The following is a 17,122-nucleotide window of genomic DNA, read 5'->3' as shown; positions in this document are numbered from 1 at the left end:
GAGGAATGTGAACTGGGTTTGTGTTGATTAGTGATGCTGCTCTAGCATGCAGCTCCATGCAACTCCAGTTTGGACATGAAGCTATCCATTCATCACCATGCATAAGCTATTTTTAGTTAATAGTTTTTTTTTGTTTATTCATGCAAATAAAGCATGTAATTTATTCTTCTAGACTGCAAATTCTTTATATATACAATCTCTATGTAATTTTTTAATTAAGCTTCAATAAAGATATTGGTGTTTTTCTTTTCTTTGTTGTTATTGTTTGCTAATCAGTTGGTTCAGAGAGGATAGGTTAGGTTCAAAATTCTACAAGTGGTATCAGAGCAGGTAAAATTGTTTTGAGTTAAAGTTTTATTGTTGGAATTTCACCAAAGTTAATCATGTCGAATTCTAACCATATGCCCGTTCCAGAATTTGATGGGAATGATTATGATTATTGGTGCATTAAGATGCTGACCTTTTTGATTGGAAAAGATTTGTGGGAGATTATTGAATTAGGTTATGAAGAGCCAACTGATTGGAATGACCTTACAGCCAATGAAAGAACAGCAAGAAAGGAAGCAAGGAAAAAGAATGCTCAAGCTTTGTTTCACATTCAGATAGCTCTTGATAAGAGCTTATTTCCAAGAATATCAGGAGAAACAACTGCCAAAGATGCCTGGAAGACTCTACAAGAAGCTTACCAGGGTAGTGATCAAGTTAAAGTGGTCAAGCTTCAAACATTGAAGCGAGAGTTTTGGAATTTGAAGATGCAAGAAGCTGAAAGTATAAGTGATTATTGTGTTAGAGTCAAAGATGTGGTCAATAAAATGGCTACACTTGGAGAAATTGTAAGCAATGAAGTTTTGATAAAAAAGGTGTTGAGATCTTTGACACCCAGATGGAATCATGTAGCAATAATCATAGAAGAAAGCAAGGATTTGACAAAACTATAATTTGATCAACTGGTTGGATCCCTGATGTCTCATGAAGAAAGATTGAAACATTCTTTTGAAGGTGTAGAGAAAGCGTTTTCCTCTAAATTGCTAATCACAAAAAATGAAGATGCAAGCAGCAGTAGTGCCAAAATCAATCAAGGCCAAGGTTAAAGGCAAAGCCAAAATTCTTCAAGAGGCAGAGGAAGAGGTGGCTCAAGAGGAAGTGGTGGTTTCAGAGGAAGAGGTAGAGGTAGATTTGATAAGAGAAATGTTCAATGTTACCATTATAATAGGTATGGCCACTTTGAAAGAGAATGCAGATTGAAAGAAGGTAAAAGTGCTAACTATGCTCAAGAAAGTAGTGGCAATCCTCCTGATCACTTATTTTTATCTTATGCCAAGGGTGAAAATACTAGTAAAGATGTTTGGTACCTAGATTCTGGATGCTCTAACCATATGACAGGGAATGAGAAGTTGTTCTCAACAAAGGATGGAAGTTTCAAATCCAAGATCCAGCTTGGTGATGATAAATCATTGGAGGTTGCTGCCAAAGGAGCTATGGAGGTCCAAACAAAAGAAGGTATAAAGAGTATTCATGATATTTATTATACTCCACAATTGAAGCACAATTTGTTAAGTGTTGGGCAGCTATGTGAGAAAAATTATAAAGTAGTCTTTGAGAATAAGACTTGTACTATCTATGCTAAGAATAAGGATAATAGGGTGATCACTGTTGTTCCTATGACAAGAAATAGGATGTTCCCCTTGAGGTTTGATGAACATGACAACAGTTTGGCAAATATGGCTTATGAGGATTCAAGTTGGTTATGGCATCTCAGGTATGGGCATTTAAATTTTCATAGTTTGAAGTTTCTAACCTCACATGCATTAGTTTCTGGTTTGCCCAAGGTTGAGGAACACAAGGAGGTTTGTGAAGGTTGTGCTAAAGGAAATCATGCAAGAGAAAAGTTTCCAAAGGGCAATGCATGGAGGGCTCATCACCCACTTCAACTTGTTCATTCAGATATATGTGGTCCTATGCAGACTAAGAGTTTGGGTAAGTCATCATATTTCATCACTTTTATCGATGATTACTCACGAAATTGTTGGGTATATTTTTTGAAGGCCAAAGATGAAGCCTTGGATACATTCAAGAAGTTTAAAGCCCTTGTAGAAAACGAGAAAGGGTGCAAGATCAAATGTTTAAGGACTGATCGTGGAGGAGAATTTTGCTCAAAGGCTTTCCAAAGTTATTGTGATTTTAATGGCATCAAGAGGCAACTTACTACTGCATACACACCTCAACAGAATGGGGTAGCTGAAAGGAAGAATCGTACTATGGTTGAAATGGCAAGGTGCATGTTACAAACCAAGGGATTGAGCAATTCTTATTGGGGAGATGGAGTTGCTACAGTAGTGTACATCCTCAACCGTAGCCCCACAAGTACAGTAGAAAAGATGACTCCTTATGAAGCTTGGTATGGTAAAAGGCCTAATGTTAATCATTTCAAATTTTTTGGTTGTTTGGCTTATGTGCATGTACCGGATCAGAATAGATAGAAGTTAGATGCAAAGAGTGAGTCATGTATTTTTATTGGGTATAGTGAGAAAAGCAAGGCTTATAGATTGTATAATCCCCTCACTAACAAGCTTATTGTCTCAAGAGATGTGATTTTTGATGAAGGGGGAGTTTATGGTCATAAAAAAGGCCATGTTGAGAAGCCAAAATCTATTTTGAATGATGATATAATTGTTGATATTGATCATGAGCAGCCAACTAATGTTTCTATATCCAGTGGTTTAACTCCACCAAGCAACCCTTCATCAAGTTCTTTAGTACCAAGTTCAAGTCTAGCTTCTTCTCCAAGTTCGACAAGGAAAGTAAGGAGATTGAGTGATATCTACCAGAGGAGTGGAAATCAAGTACATGAAGAAAACCCAATAGGTGAGACAGTGAATTTTGCTTTATTAGCCAAGGCTGATTTTGAACCATCATGTTTTGAAGATGCATGTACTAATGAAGTTTGGGTGAAAACCATGGAAGAAGAGATGGATTCCATTCACAGGAATGACACTTGGGAGTTAACAAAACTTCCACATGACAAAAAAAGGATTGGCACCAAATGGGTCTACAAGACCAAATTTAACAGTGATGGGAGTGTTGAAAGACACAAGGCAAGATTAGTTGCTAAAGGCTTCACACAAAAGTATGGAATTGATTATGAAGAGACATTTGCACCAGTACCAAGACAAGAGACCATAAGAATGCTGATTTCATTAGTAGCTCAGAAGAAGTGGAGCATACATCATATGGACGTGAAAAGTGCCTTCTTGAATGGGTACTTAGAAGAGGAAGTATATGTGGAGCAGCCACAAGGTTTTGAAGTGGAAGGAAAAGATAATTATGTCTACAAGTTGAAGAAGGCTTTGTATGGCCTCAAGCAAGCACCAAGAGCGTGGTATGCTAGGATTGATGGATACTTTCAAGAGAATGACTTCCAGAGAAGTAAGAGTGATCCTACCCTACACTACAAACAAGAAGGTACTGATATTCTCATCATAAGTTTGTATGTTGATGATCTTTTGTATATGGGTAGTAGTTCTAAGATGAAAGATGAATTCAAAGCTGCTATGATGAAAGAATTCGAGATGAAAGATCTTGGTCTAATGAAATATTTTCTAGGAATGGAGGTTTATCAAAGTAAGGATGAGATTTTCATTTGTCAAACAAAGTATGCACAGGATATGTTGAAGAAATTTAATATGACTAATTGTAACCCTGCCTCCACTCCAAGTGCTCATGGAGATTTGTTATGTAGAGATGATGGTGCTAATTTAGTTAATGAGACAACTTACAGAAGTATTGTGGGGAGCTTGATGTTTCTAATCCACACGAGGCCTGATATTGCCTATTTAGTTTCACTTGTTTCAAGGTATATGACAAATCCATCTGAAATACATATGAAGGCAGCCAAGAGGATTTTGAGGTATGTGAAAGGGAATTTAAGTTTTGGTATTCATTACTACCCTTCTGAAAAGTTCAATCTAGTAGGTTTTAGTGATTCAGATTGGGGAGGTAGTATGGATGACCGTAAATCTACATCTGGAAATTGTTTTTCTTTTGGTTCTGGTTTGATTACCTGGAGCTCGAAAAAACAAAGTATTGTTGCTCTCTCATCTACAGAAGCGGAGTATGTTGCAATTACCTCAGCAGGTACACAAGCTCTTTGGCTCAGAAAAGTTTTGGAAGAAATTGGAGAAAAACAATTTCAGCCTACAGTAATTTATTGTGACAATGTAAGTGCCATCAAGTTAGCTAAGAATCTGGTTCATCACAGCAGAACAAAGCATTTTGATTTGAAATATCACTTCATACGAGATTTGGTGTAGAAGAAGGAAGTCAAATTGAAGCACATCAACACCCAGGATCAGCTAGCAAATATATTCACCAAAGCGGTTGCGAAAGCTCAGTTTATAGCACTACGAGATAAGATTGTTAGCCCTCTCAGCATCAAGGGGGAGTATGTTGATAAGTGATGCTGCTCTAGCATGCAGCTCCATGCAACTCCAGTTTGGACATGAAGCTATCCATTCATCACCATGCATAAGCTATTTTTAGTTAATAGTTTTTTTTTGTTTATTCATGCAAATAAAGCATGTACTCCAGCATGCATGAATCCTTAGGACTATTTTTAGTTTTGCTTTTTGCATGAGTTTGTTTTTAGTAAATAAAGCATGTTGTGCATGCACTTATTGTATTCTTAATTTAGGGAGTAGTTTGCTTTTTTTAGTTTGAGAGCCTTAGTAGCTTTCCATGCAAAGCTAGGAATATATTTAGAACTGCAGTTATTATTTATTCTTCTAGACTGCAAATTCTTTATATATACAACCTCTATGTAATTTTTTAATTAAGCTTCAATAAAGATATTGGTGTTTTTCTTTTCTTTGTTGTTATTGTTTGCTAATCAGTTGGTTCAGAGAGGATAGGTCAGGTTCAAAATTCTACAGTTTGCCGTCACAAAGAGGGTTGAATTACAGAGGCTTGGTTGTGAAGAGTGTAGTTAGTAAAGTGTATAGAGCAGAGAGTGAGAGACTTATGAAAGGGCATGTTTGTGTAATTGTAAATTTGATGATAAATTGAGTATGATTATTACAATCTTGTTTCGTTTATAAACAGAGAGACTGTTCTGTTCATCCGTATTTTCACTTTCATTTTTACTTTTACACCTTTCATTTTTACTTTTACACCTTTCATTTTATTTGTTTGAGAAGGAATCAGGTTCTGTTAAGAACAAAAAAAAATAGTAAATCTAAGCAAAATAGTAAACAGAGCAAATAGTAAACAACAGAGAAAATAGTAGACAACGATAACTAGTTACTTGCCTCAAGATTCTGCACAGATTGTGTCATGCTGTCATCAATGTTGACGAGCAAAATGGGCAGACTTTAAAAAAAATATATTAGAGCTCTCCAGAGCAAAAAAAATCCAAGAAATGGGATGAACTAGAACCAGTCTCCATACAGTGGCTGCTTCAATCTGTTCACAATAAACGAAAAATAGATGTAAATATCAAGGGCTTCATCAGGACACCATGGAAAGTTAAGAATTTACGGCACTGCATTTACAGTCAGATTTGATATAATTTTACAGTTGCAAGATTTGTTGAGAGATTTTGTATTCATTAGCAAATCTTCGAAAACTATCGGTGTCTGAAAACCAGCGACTACTTTACAGTTTCACAGGAACATTTTAATGAAACCATGTTTCCCGATACACTTTACCAGACAGGAGATGGATTCAGGACGTGAGACAGGTATTAGTGAAAAACTCATGTAATATAATCTATGGGCTAATAAATATAATATTTCTGTTTTTAATTAAAAATTGTACAAATATAAATTTATCAAAATTAATGTTTAACCAACACAGTACCTGAGAATAGACTAATCGACTGGAAGTGGAAGAATTGCCTGCTAGCTCTGTCACTGTAAAGCGCGGTAGCGAGAATCGAACCCGAGTTGAGAGGGAGCAAGCCACCTTACGGCCAAGTACGCTACCGCTCAAGACTAAAGATTTAGTTTGTTATTTCTATATATTTATGATCTATTTAAGGACAGCTATCTGCACATTAAAGAAAAAAGACATAATGAAAAGATGAGTTCAGATATTAAAATAGATTTATTATTTGTATTCATTTTGATTATTAAAAAGATAATATTAAAATTAAAAATGTGATCTTAAATATTCATGAAAAAAAATGTTTACTTGTTGAGATTACAGATAGGTTTGCTAGCTAGGTTTTAAAAATCAGTCTGAGATAAACATAAGCTACGTGTTGGAAGTTTTCTCTAGCTTATCGAAAATTCACTTGGTTGTTTTTTTCTGTCAGGCAAATACACAGGAATATTCTCATAATATGTCTCGGACAAAAGAAATAGCCGATTGAACTATGTTGTGAGAAGGGGCAGGAAAGCATTGTATCGTCTTTCCCATATAAGAAAGAATTCTTTAACTCTCTGAATAAATGGAGATTGAAATACTAAGACTACTACTAGATTTCATCAAGTCCTTAAGTTGGCTAATTCTATCAGAATCTGGAATTCCTCACTAAGTAAAACTTATACAGTAGCCAAGTGCAACTAGCCATCATTGTTTGTCCACAATGCACTCAATTTTTTCTCTTTATTCGGAGACAATTTATCCTTGCGTTTCTTAAATAAATATATTCCAAGTGATACATCGTTAAGCTGCACATGATTTCACCTTCTTCACAACAAAATTCACCTTCCTTAGGTCATTTAGTGCAGTAGGTGGAGTGGATAAGAGAAAACCAATATTCTTCAAGAAATGCAGACCAAAGTTACATAGCAAGAACTTCAAAACAATTAAATGAAAATGGAACTCGGAGTTTTTTAAAATCTTCAAATATCAAATACTGAGGCAAGTTGAGATTGTTCCTGAACAAAAAATAGTCATTATAACAATCTAGTTACAGAGGCAGTGACAGCAGTCACACTAGACTCCAAAATAAAACAACCACCAAACTGGAAAACTGGAAAACAAAACAACCACCAAACTGGAAAACAAAACTAGTGACCTTAGCTCACAATTCAGCCTCATAGGCAGTGACACCAGTCACAGTGAACAAACAACTACGAAACTGGAAGGTAAACCTAACAATCTTGGCTCACAGCAATGCTCAGGCTCACAACAGTACTCAAGCTCATTTTAGTAATCAGGTATTTCTACTCATTAATTATGCAGCCTATCTAGAAGGCCCCTGTTGCAAACACAGGAAGGCTGATCTTCAAATACCGATAGAAGAAGAAAGCTTGGGAAATATCCTAACACTATAAATTTTATTACAAAGATGAAATAATAAATAATAACATTGCAGTTTGTGGTATCACATCAATGAGTGTGTGGGATTTTTACTAAATTTCATCATATATTGTAGATGTTGTGTCTACTGTCTCCTGAATGGACAGGAACACTCTGCATTTTGATTTTTTTCTTATATCATTTTGCGGAAGCAAATACTAAAATTTCCTCAATTTATACTTATCTTTTTCTTTTAACTAATGTATTCAGGAGAAGCATCTATGAGTGCAGAGTTGTTATTGGGCATGCTGAAGAAGCCAAATTATCTAATTTACAGACATTTCCTATAAGCCTCTATGTTTAGATCTTGCAAGTACTATAACTCACCATCCCGAAGAAATGGGTACCAAAAAATTGGGGCAGAGAGTACCTTTTATGATTGTGAGGCCTCGTAGCCAAAGCCCTCCTTTATCTCACATATTTCCTTAATGGGGCGTCGGGTGGGGCTACCACTGATTTGTTCCACAGAGTATTGTCATAGCCGATCACTGCTCCAATCTTCACCAGCTCAATCAGCCGCTTGTGGTAATTCAAATAATTGTCTTTGTCTGCATCCACAAATATGAAATCGAAGGACCCATGCACTTCCTTCTGCAAAATCACAGCATTAATTCCAGATTCACAATTTACCCAAAAAAAACTTACCCAGATTTTCAATAGTATTTTCTTTTTTGGTTACATAGAGAAGAGATCTAAGCTTACATTTTCTAACATTTGATCAATAACTGGCAGGGCAGGGTCCTCTCTGAAGTCAATTTTGTGGGCAACCCCTGCTTTTTGAATTGCAGGCAAGCCCAACTCATAGTTCTCCCTGTTGATGTCCATTGCTATGATCTGCAACACAAAAATCACTAAAATGTAAACGAGGAAGCCCTTAAAATTTGTTTTTTCAACCATTAAGGAACAGATGAATGAATGGTCATGTACCTTTCCATCATCATGCAAGGCCAGAGCAGTGCTGAGAAGAGAGTAACAAGTATACACACCAATCTCCATGGTGTTCTTGGCATTGATGAGATTCAACATCAGATTTAAAAACTAACCCTCATCAGCAGACGTAGTCATCAGATTCCTGTCGAAAAAACAGAGCCAATTTGAGAAAAAGAAAAAGGATTGCTTCAGACCATGAAAACTCGGCATGTCATTTGTTGGAGCACAGAACAAAAATGATCCAAGGACCAAAACTAGGTTTTACCATGGATGCTTGGCAGTTATTTCTCCGAGTTCTCTCATTGGCTCAGGCTCACGGGGATACACACTGGTTTCCAATATATACTGCAATTTCCACACCACTAACAAATCAATCCAGGCAAAAATGAAAATGGGCATGTTGAATGTATTCTAAAACTGAAAGTTTAGGGAAACCTGATAAAGGGCATCGTTCTGAAGAAGGCTCTTGCGCTCCTTGCATGCCATAGAAAATGATAGCAGATGGGATCATGAGAGTGGCTTTTGTGCTTCCTCACTATTTGCACTTCTTTCCTTTGTATACTATCGTTTCAATTCACTTTGACACTCTTTGTCACCACGCAGCATTCATGCTGTTCCCAGTCTGTCACTTCATTATCCTCTGTTTATATCTTTCTACACACCTCTGCGTACTAGATCTGATTCTGTTCCTTCTGCTCTGTCTCAATAACTTATCGCAGGGAGCTGTTCGAGCTTGGTTTTTGTCTTCTTTTGTTTTGCAAATCTTCCACGCTATTCCTCTGTAGTAGGAGTATATGAAGAGGGGAAAGGACAAACATTTTGAATTATGACACCAAAGACATGGCATATACGTAAGAGCTTCCAGAGAAGAATTAGCATCAATTCCCTCATTATTTGAAGCACGAATTGAGGAAAATGCGTATAACGGGATGGTGCTCGAGGAAATTCTCCCTGCAAAAGAAAAAGCACTAGTAAGTATTTTTTAATTTCTGAATGATATTGAACCAAGGAATGGTACGTCCCCATCTGACTCACTTCCATGACACATACAAATGATCATAGCAAAATAAAGATACAGAACTATTTGTTATCTTTGATTAAACAATCAGTGATATCCCTCTTCATTATATTTAACCTAAAATTTGATCGAAACATTCAAACATATCAAATCTTACAATTCATCCAAGTCACTAAACATAACTTTCGCAAATGCTCACCATGCTTTTTAAGTAAAAATTTCATTATTTGCTATTCTAACCATTAGGGTTTATTATAAACTAATTTCTCACACTAGTAACCCATCCACAACTGAAGCAGTAAAATGACAAGTTTCCATTGAAATTGTTTTTTCTTACATCGGCAGGAAAACACTTACCTGAATCAAATCTACTAAGCTTTTGGTGTGGCCTTCCAACAATGATGAAGCTATACAAGAAAAATAATTAGAACCCATTTCCTTCTACTTAGTGGAGAATTGCGTGGGATGAAAAGCAGGATACCTTTCCTCCTCAGGTTCCTCTTTAATGTGTTGGAAGAACAGGTCGAGATGAGAACAATGACCTGCTAAACAGTGATTCTCTCCCCGTGGATGTCTTGAAGTTATGCGATTGGGTTCACAGTCTTATTATCTTATACTCGAGCTTAAATCATATGATTACATAATGACACGCGAACATGAGACCAAAAAAACAAACATTTTCTATAACTTGATTACTATGGGAATCCGGTTTATTTTTCAAGAAGTACTTACAAAGTGTCGAAAATGAATGTACCCTACAAGTCTGCCGATTATGAGAGTCTATTTTGTTGCCTTCCTCTTTGGTTCCTGTAATTATTTTTATTGTAATTATAGCGTTCTTCACTTGATCTTCAAGTCTATGTCGTGCCATTACATGATGGCAACGGCTAACCATAAGCGTACGTTCTGGACAGAGATTGTCTACCATAAATTGTGATAGTCTATTCTACCTTCCTCTTTCGTTCTTGCAATTGTTTTTACTGTTATTATTTCTTTCTTTTTCTGAATTACAAGTCTATGTCGTGCCATTACATGATGACAACTTCTAACAATTGCGTACGTTCTGGAAAGAGATTTTCAAAAGATCTGTAGTGTATACTAGACCCGCTTAATGCGTTTAGATCAAAATCCGATCCATGCTACAGGGTACATGCACTCCAATTTTCTTACTTCATGGAGTTTTTAACTTCCGATTTTTTTCTTCTTTTAACTTTCAAACTATATGATATTGGATGTTTTAATAATTATAAAAGTATCTTATATTTAAATTAATAATTAATATGATTTCTTTTTAATAATTAATAATTAATCTTATTTCATTTTATTTTAATATTATAATAATTATCAAGTTTGTGAATGAGATAAAAGAGTTATATGGCAAAATAATTTTTTTTGCTATGTAGATTTCTTGTTAGAAATATTAGTTCTAGAGATTTATTTTTGTTGAGGGGGCAAGATTACGAAACAAGCAAGGCTTGGGAGGAGCTCATTATTGTAAGTTGGTATTTTTATTTATTTAAATTAAAGATTCACGCAATCTTAATTATTGCAAGGCTAGTTTTAAATATGTATGGCTAGGAACACATTTTGGATCTTATACAAAAAGAAATATGAGAAGAAACCATGTGATTAAAAGTTTGAACCAACAATTAAGGATTGATAGCATTATACAATGGAGATATCCAAACCCACAAGGAAATGAAAACATTTTATTTTTTCACCTTTTCTTTGTCCTTAAGAATCCCAAAATTACTTTGTTAATCCTAGCAATATTAATTAGCTTTACTCTAAAAGACAAATACATTAATTAAGCAATAGCCCTCATTAACTTATAGTAATAATTTTATTTTTGTTTATATAATTTTTTCACTTTTACACATAACTTTCAATTACTAGACATTGCTTGTGCACAAAGATAAGAAATCCCTATCTTTAGTTATTATTATTTATGGCATGAGTGTACTATAGTTTCTATGTAATTTTATTTGATTTGATCCACTTTACCATAGCAACCTATCAAATCTAGGTTGATTTGTGTTTAATTTATTTATTTAATTAATTATCATAGATCTATTATTCAAGTCTATTTTTTGACATGTTAAAATTTATTTTTATATTTCATCTTGATATTCAATGATACAGATATTTCCTAGGGTTTGGTGTTGCTTTATATGGTCTATCTACTACCTATCCTACCCACCCTGGTGTTGACTTAGTGATATGTTGAGATAAATGAGAATGGTCTAGGAACTAGTGAGAAAGATGAAAATTCATCCACCAATATTTTCTTCAATGTTGCATTATTTTTGAAGATTGACTTCATTTAGTAAAAATGTATTAACTTATTGGGGAACAAACAAACTTGTGAATGCTTCAATTCTTTACCCAACAAACTTTTAAACAAATTTAGATAGTTATAAAGAAGAGACAAGAATTAACTAACATGCACATACTAATTTTAGTAAACAACCTAATATGATAAGGAACCCTCTTTGGTATCTCAATAACAAAGAATATTCATAGAAGAAAATAAATTTCTTATTTTTTTAGATTATGAAAAATGAATGACACTTCCTAGAATTAATCAAAACTATAAAATTCTTCATGATTTCCCTTTTATATTAATGCCCGTGTATGGTGAGAAAAGTGATGATAAACTATTGTAAAACCATAAAGATCCAGCCACAAACAATCTAAGTCCTACAATGAAACATTCACCAATACCAAAGGAGATACCTAAGATCATGCAAATCAACAAAATAAAACAATATTACCATTCACATGTCTAGTAGGGTTCAAATCTCCATTGTCTTTCTATCTCCATTGATCTTGCTTGATATATTTGCTCTTAGCTTTTATGTGTGCACAAGAGCTCAACAAAGAACAAAAATGTGGTTGATAGCTTGGTTACAAGAAGGCTTGATTGCATAGGATTGACTTAGGTATTTGATGAGGGTTGATAATGGAAGAAGCATCTCCTTATATAGAAGACACTTTAGAAAATGAAGGGATAAGATTAAGAGGTGTAAGGATAAATGGTCGGCTAGGATTAAAGGGTAGGTAGAAGAAATAATAAAATGATGAGAGGGTAGGTAGTGTAGGAATTAAGAGATGAATGACATGTGTCATGGGTAGAAAAGACTAATGAATGAATTAATTAAATAAATATTTATTTAATCAATAGAGGAAGTGAGATCAATTAAATAAATAAAAGTATTTATTTAATTTAGGAAAGAGGACAATTTAAATAAATAAAAGTATTTATTTAAATGAGGAAAGACTTAGAAGAGGATTAATGAATTAATTAACTAAATAAAGATTTATTTAACTAATAGAAGACTTAAGATAAAAATAATTAAATAAATAAAAAATATTTATTTAATTAGACAGGATAATTTTAGGTGTCTACATTTTGCCCCTCTTTGAGACAATGCAACTTGTCGTGTTGTTTCAAAGAAGATAAGATAAACTGATACAAAGTTGTCCCAAGACAAGAATAATATGCCTCCTTGAGAGATTGGATGAAAATGTTTGAAAAGATTGTAAACAATCTCTCGATAAGAAAGAAAAGCTAGATAAGATTGATAGGATAGGGTGACAAGGTCACACAGGAAAAAGACTGACTCAAGAGGAATCAACATAATCATGTCTATGTCTTAAAAGGCCAAAATTGATAGTTATATGATGAACATACGCTATCAATTGGATAAGCAGCTGAGACGATTTACTCAAATAGGTGCCCCAGGGAAGACAAACTGAAAACAAGGCTAGAATTGACAATTCTGTGATAAACATATGTTGCCAATTGGATAAGCTATTGAAAGGATTCACTCCAATAGGTGCCCTAAAATAGGTAGGTTTGCTAAGCTGAGTGTAGTATAAGCCACTGAATTGATAAAATCTGGCGAGTGCTCTAGCAAGATAGGATATAGTGCAATGTGATAAACATATACACTAGGATGCAACACCGTGTGATAAACATATGCACTAGGATGGAGCCTGCTGAGTAGCACCATGTGATGGAGATAGGTACCACTAGGCTAGGATAGGATAAGATAGGCAACACTATGTGATAAACATGAGTACCACTAGGATTGACAAGATTGATTTGATTGGATGCAAGAGTACTTAGCCCAGATTGAGTCTACAGAGCGATTTCCTGTGATATAATAGTTACGAACAAATTTGATTGTCAAGGACCACGTTGTGATCAAGGCAATGGGATTGAGATACATTATGTATATGCCTGAGATTTGGGCAAAAACAACACTGTTAACTGCTTTGGTGAAAAGATGGTCCTGAAAAGTCTGCAAGAGGGGACATACGAGATGATCTAGGTTGTATCAGTTTTTGTATGATGATGTAGACATCTTTGGGTGATTTTCTAGTCATATGATTTTGAAATCATTGTATCATTGCACTTATAATTTTTTGATATATATATGAGATGAGATGATCCATCCGTGCGGAAGCTATATGCATGTGTTCCTATGTGATGCTTCTATATGTTTTATGATGATTTTATGATAATTTTATGATGCTTATGATATGGATGCAAATATGTACATGATGAAATGCAATATATTTTTGTTCTTTTTCTAGGTTTATATGCATATGCAGATATTAGCCAATGATATATGTAAGATGTGATGCGATTGTGATATCTATATGTATGTATGAAATAAGATATGCTAAAATTTGATGATGCAAGTGAAAACTACATAAAATGCAGATATTTTTGGTGTGTCATTATACTCAGTCATGTGATAACGAGCTACATGGACTCAAGGAAGGACAATAGAGGTCAATCAAAAAAGGGGGATGGAAGGTAGAAGATATGGAAGTGAAATAGCTTCTTGTGCTTTATCATCATTGAGATTTATTATGGAAAATAGGTTATGACCATCTAGGTATAGGTTCGACCTAGAATGTCATTGTACTCATTTGCATGAAGATTAGACAGTCACAAACAAGGAATGCCCCAGTTCACACTAGATTCACAGTGTCCTCATATCCTTGGAAAAGTCATATTATTACTAAGAGACAATCCACGAACAACAAAACAATAGGAGAACATATCCCATCCTTTCCTTCCTAGTCGAAGACATCCTGGAGATATAATCTCTAGTCAAAGACATCCTAGAAAAGCTAAAAGACATGTCACCAAAAAGATAAAATCAAAAGAAAACCAAGACTTGACACCAACACACAATGAAATCTTCAAGTTATTAGCATTTCTTGCCACATATGTTAACATGTTGGATTTGGTCACAATGTTGTCATCCTGATAAAGGATAAATCTTGCTGAAAGATTTGATTTGTTGAAAGTCCACTGCTGCTTGTGTCTCATCTGAAACTGATTGAATCCATGAAACTAATACTTTATTGTGAAGAAGAACGAAACCTTATTGTGGATTGGCGATGCAAATGACCTTTTATTGCAAAGTGTGCATGAAAAGAAGGAGGAATAAAAAGATGATGCTCCTCAAAACTTGCGATGCTCAGGGTACCACTTCAATCACTAGATTTAGGATTTTTCCCTAGTTATAGATTAGACCTAATTTATTATGGACAGAAAGGGGTGAAAAATAAAAGGTTTATTATGAATGGCTAAACAATCTCAGGTAGATCAATAACAAGCCATGATGGGAATGGGTAAGTTTATTTATTAATGGATAGGTTGTGACTGTGTGAAAAGTGAAGTGAGAAGGGGATTGAGTCCTGAAGGAGGGAGGAGAAATGTCTCTACACATGGGTCGGTAGCCCAGTTTTCACCATGGTACTTGCCCAGGGTGCCATCAAAGTGGTTTTCACCATTGGACGAGTTTATTTCTCTTTACTTTTTTTGATTTTTATTTTTTTTGTGTCACAAGGCATTTGTTTGCCAGGTTTTCACCAAGTAACAATTTTTTTATTTATGATTTTTTGTATTTTGTAATTTTTTTCAGGTATTTTTGAATTAGGATATTCTAAAGAGCTATGTTTAAAACCTATGAAGGTGGATGCCGTTGATAGGATCTTCCAAGGGTTCTTCTTCTAGTGTTGAAATATGATATGAACCTGATCCACAGACTGTTGTGATGATGTAAGGACCAAGCCAATTTGGTTCGAACTTTCCCTTCTTCTGTCTGTCTTGCTGATTTCTAGGATTTTCTCTGAGAACTAAGTCACCCACCTCAAATGTATGAGGCTTAACCTTATGATTGTAGCTGCATTAAAGTAGAATAACTTGCGTGTGGACTACACGGGCCTATATGCGTGTCACCTAAAGAAGTTTGGGCATCCCTGATAACAAATTCCCTCGAGAAAGCTCCATTAAAGGTCCATTGATGTGATGTATCACCAAAAGAAGATGGATGTGTGGAACAAGTAGATGAGTGATGAAGGCATATGATTGCGAAAATAAATGAAAGTATCATGACATGATGGAGACTTAGGATCAACAAGTATTCTTTTTTACTTGAAATTTTAGAACTTTTTCCCCCAGTTATTTTGATATTAGGGGAGATCATATCTTGCTCTTTTTCTTTCATAGTATTTTATCCTTGACCTTGATTTTTGCAAAGTCCAATGGCTTTTGATTTTGATTTGGACTAAAGGAATTTTGTTTATTTTTGACTTTTAGACTTTTCTTTTAAAAGCTTGATTTTTGATCCCTAATAAGTAAGGGCTTTTGTAATTCTTATTGATCCAAGTCTGGGAGAGGACTGGAAATGAAATAAATGAATGAAATGGTAAATCTATGTGAGTTCTCAAGAGGGTTTGCAATACACTCAATAGATTCTTTGTTGGAACCACTCTTAGGACTATTGATATCAAGAGTTGTTTGCACCACTAGAGGAGATTTGCATTCAACCTTAGTAGCCACAACACTAGGTGGTTCACGCCCAATTCCTTGATATTTCAAATTGTTTGTAGGTTGTTCAAGTCGACTAAATGTCTTATGAGATAGTGGGAGTTAATCAACATGAAAGATATACTCACCACATCCCATATCTTTAATCTTGAACTTTTCTTTGATCTTTGTTTGCTTTGATGTAGAAGCTTTCAAGGATTCTGGAAGGAGTAGCCTCTCGATTGACTGGGATTGTTATTTCTGATCTTTCTTGCAAGTTATTGCAATATATGAATGGATTCGGATCACCTTTGATGGTCACTTCAACTCCATTGTGTGGAAACTTGATACATCAATGATATGCTGAGGGAAGAACTCTCATTTCGTGAATCCATGGACGCCCCAAAAGTATATTGTATGTGAGATCTAGATCAAGGACTTGACAAACCACATCCTTCATGATTGGCCTAATTGTTAGAGGTAAATTGACCATACCCTTGGATGAGCACTCTTCATAATCATATGCTTTAATGGTGATTGCATGTGTAGAATTCATAGTCATTTTAGAATATCCCAATTGTTTAATAGTAATCAATGTACAAATGTTCATACCTGCTCCTCCATCGATCAGGACTCGTTTTATTCATTTTTGTAGATAAAGGCTTCAATATGTAGAGGTGCATTATGAGGTTGGGTTATGGATGTGTCATTGACTTTTATGAATGTGAGGGTATGCAGAATAGAAAGGTATCCCACCATGGCTTGAAACTGGTCCACATTCAGATCAGTGGGTACAAAGGTCCCTCTCAAAGTTTTATCAAGGATGGCCTTATGTGCGGGGGATATGCATAAAAGCTCAAGGATGGAGATGAGGGTGGGTGTCTTCTCTAGCTGATCTACAAGGTCATACTCACTCTTTGTGGATGAAGAGGCTATGGGCTTGGATGGAACACCTTGCAAGGTGACTTTACCTCGATAGGTTGTGACATTACATTCAGAGGTTTCATTTTCAGAAGCTGAGGAAGATGGTCCAATCC

General features: G+C 35.1%; 1 pseudogene; it reads right to left on the bottom strand.

The window, feature by feature from the left end:
- Positions 1-4,425: 4,425 nt before the first annotated feature.
- On the bottom strand, positions 4,426-9,969 carry LOC131064503 (caffeoyl-CoA O-methyltransferase 3-like; annotated as a pseudogene).
- Positions 9,970-17,122: the final 7,153 nt, after the last annotated feature.

This window comes from Cryptomeria japonica, chromosome 7 (genome assembly GCF_030272615.1).
Source record: "Cryptomeria japonica chromosome 7, Sugi_1.0, whole genome shotgun sequence".
In the NCBI taxonomy this organism is placed as follows: Eukaryota; Viridiplantae; Streptophyta; class Pinopsida; order Cupressales; family Cupressaceae; genus Cryptomeria; species Cryptomeria japonica.
This window is presented reverse-complemented; position numbering and strand designations above follow the sequence as displayed.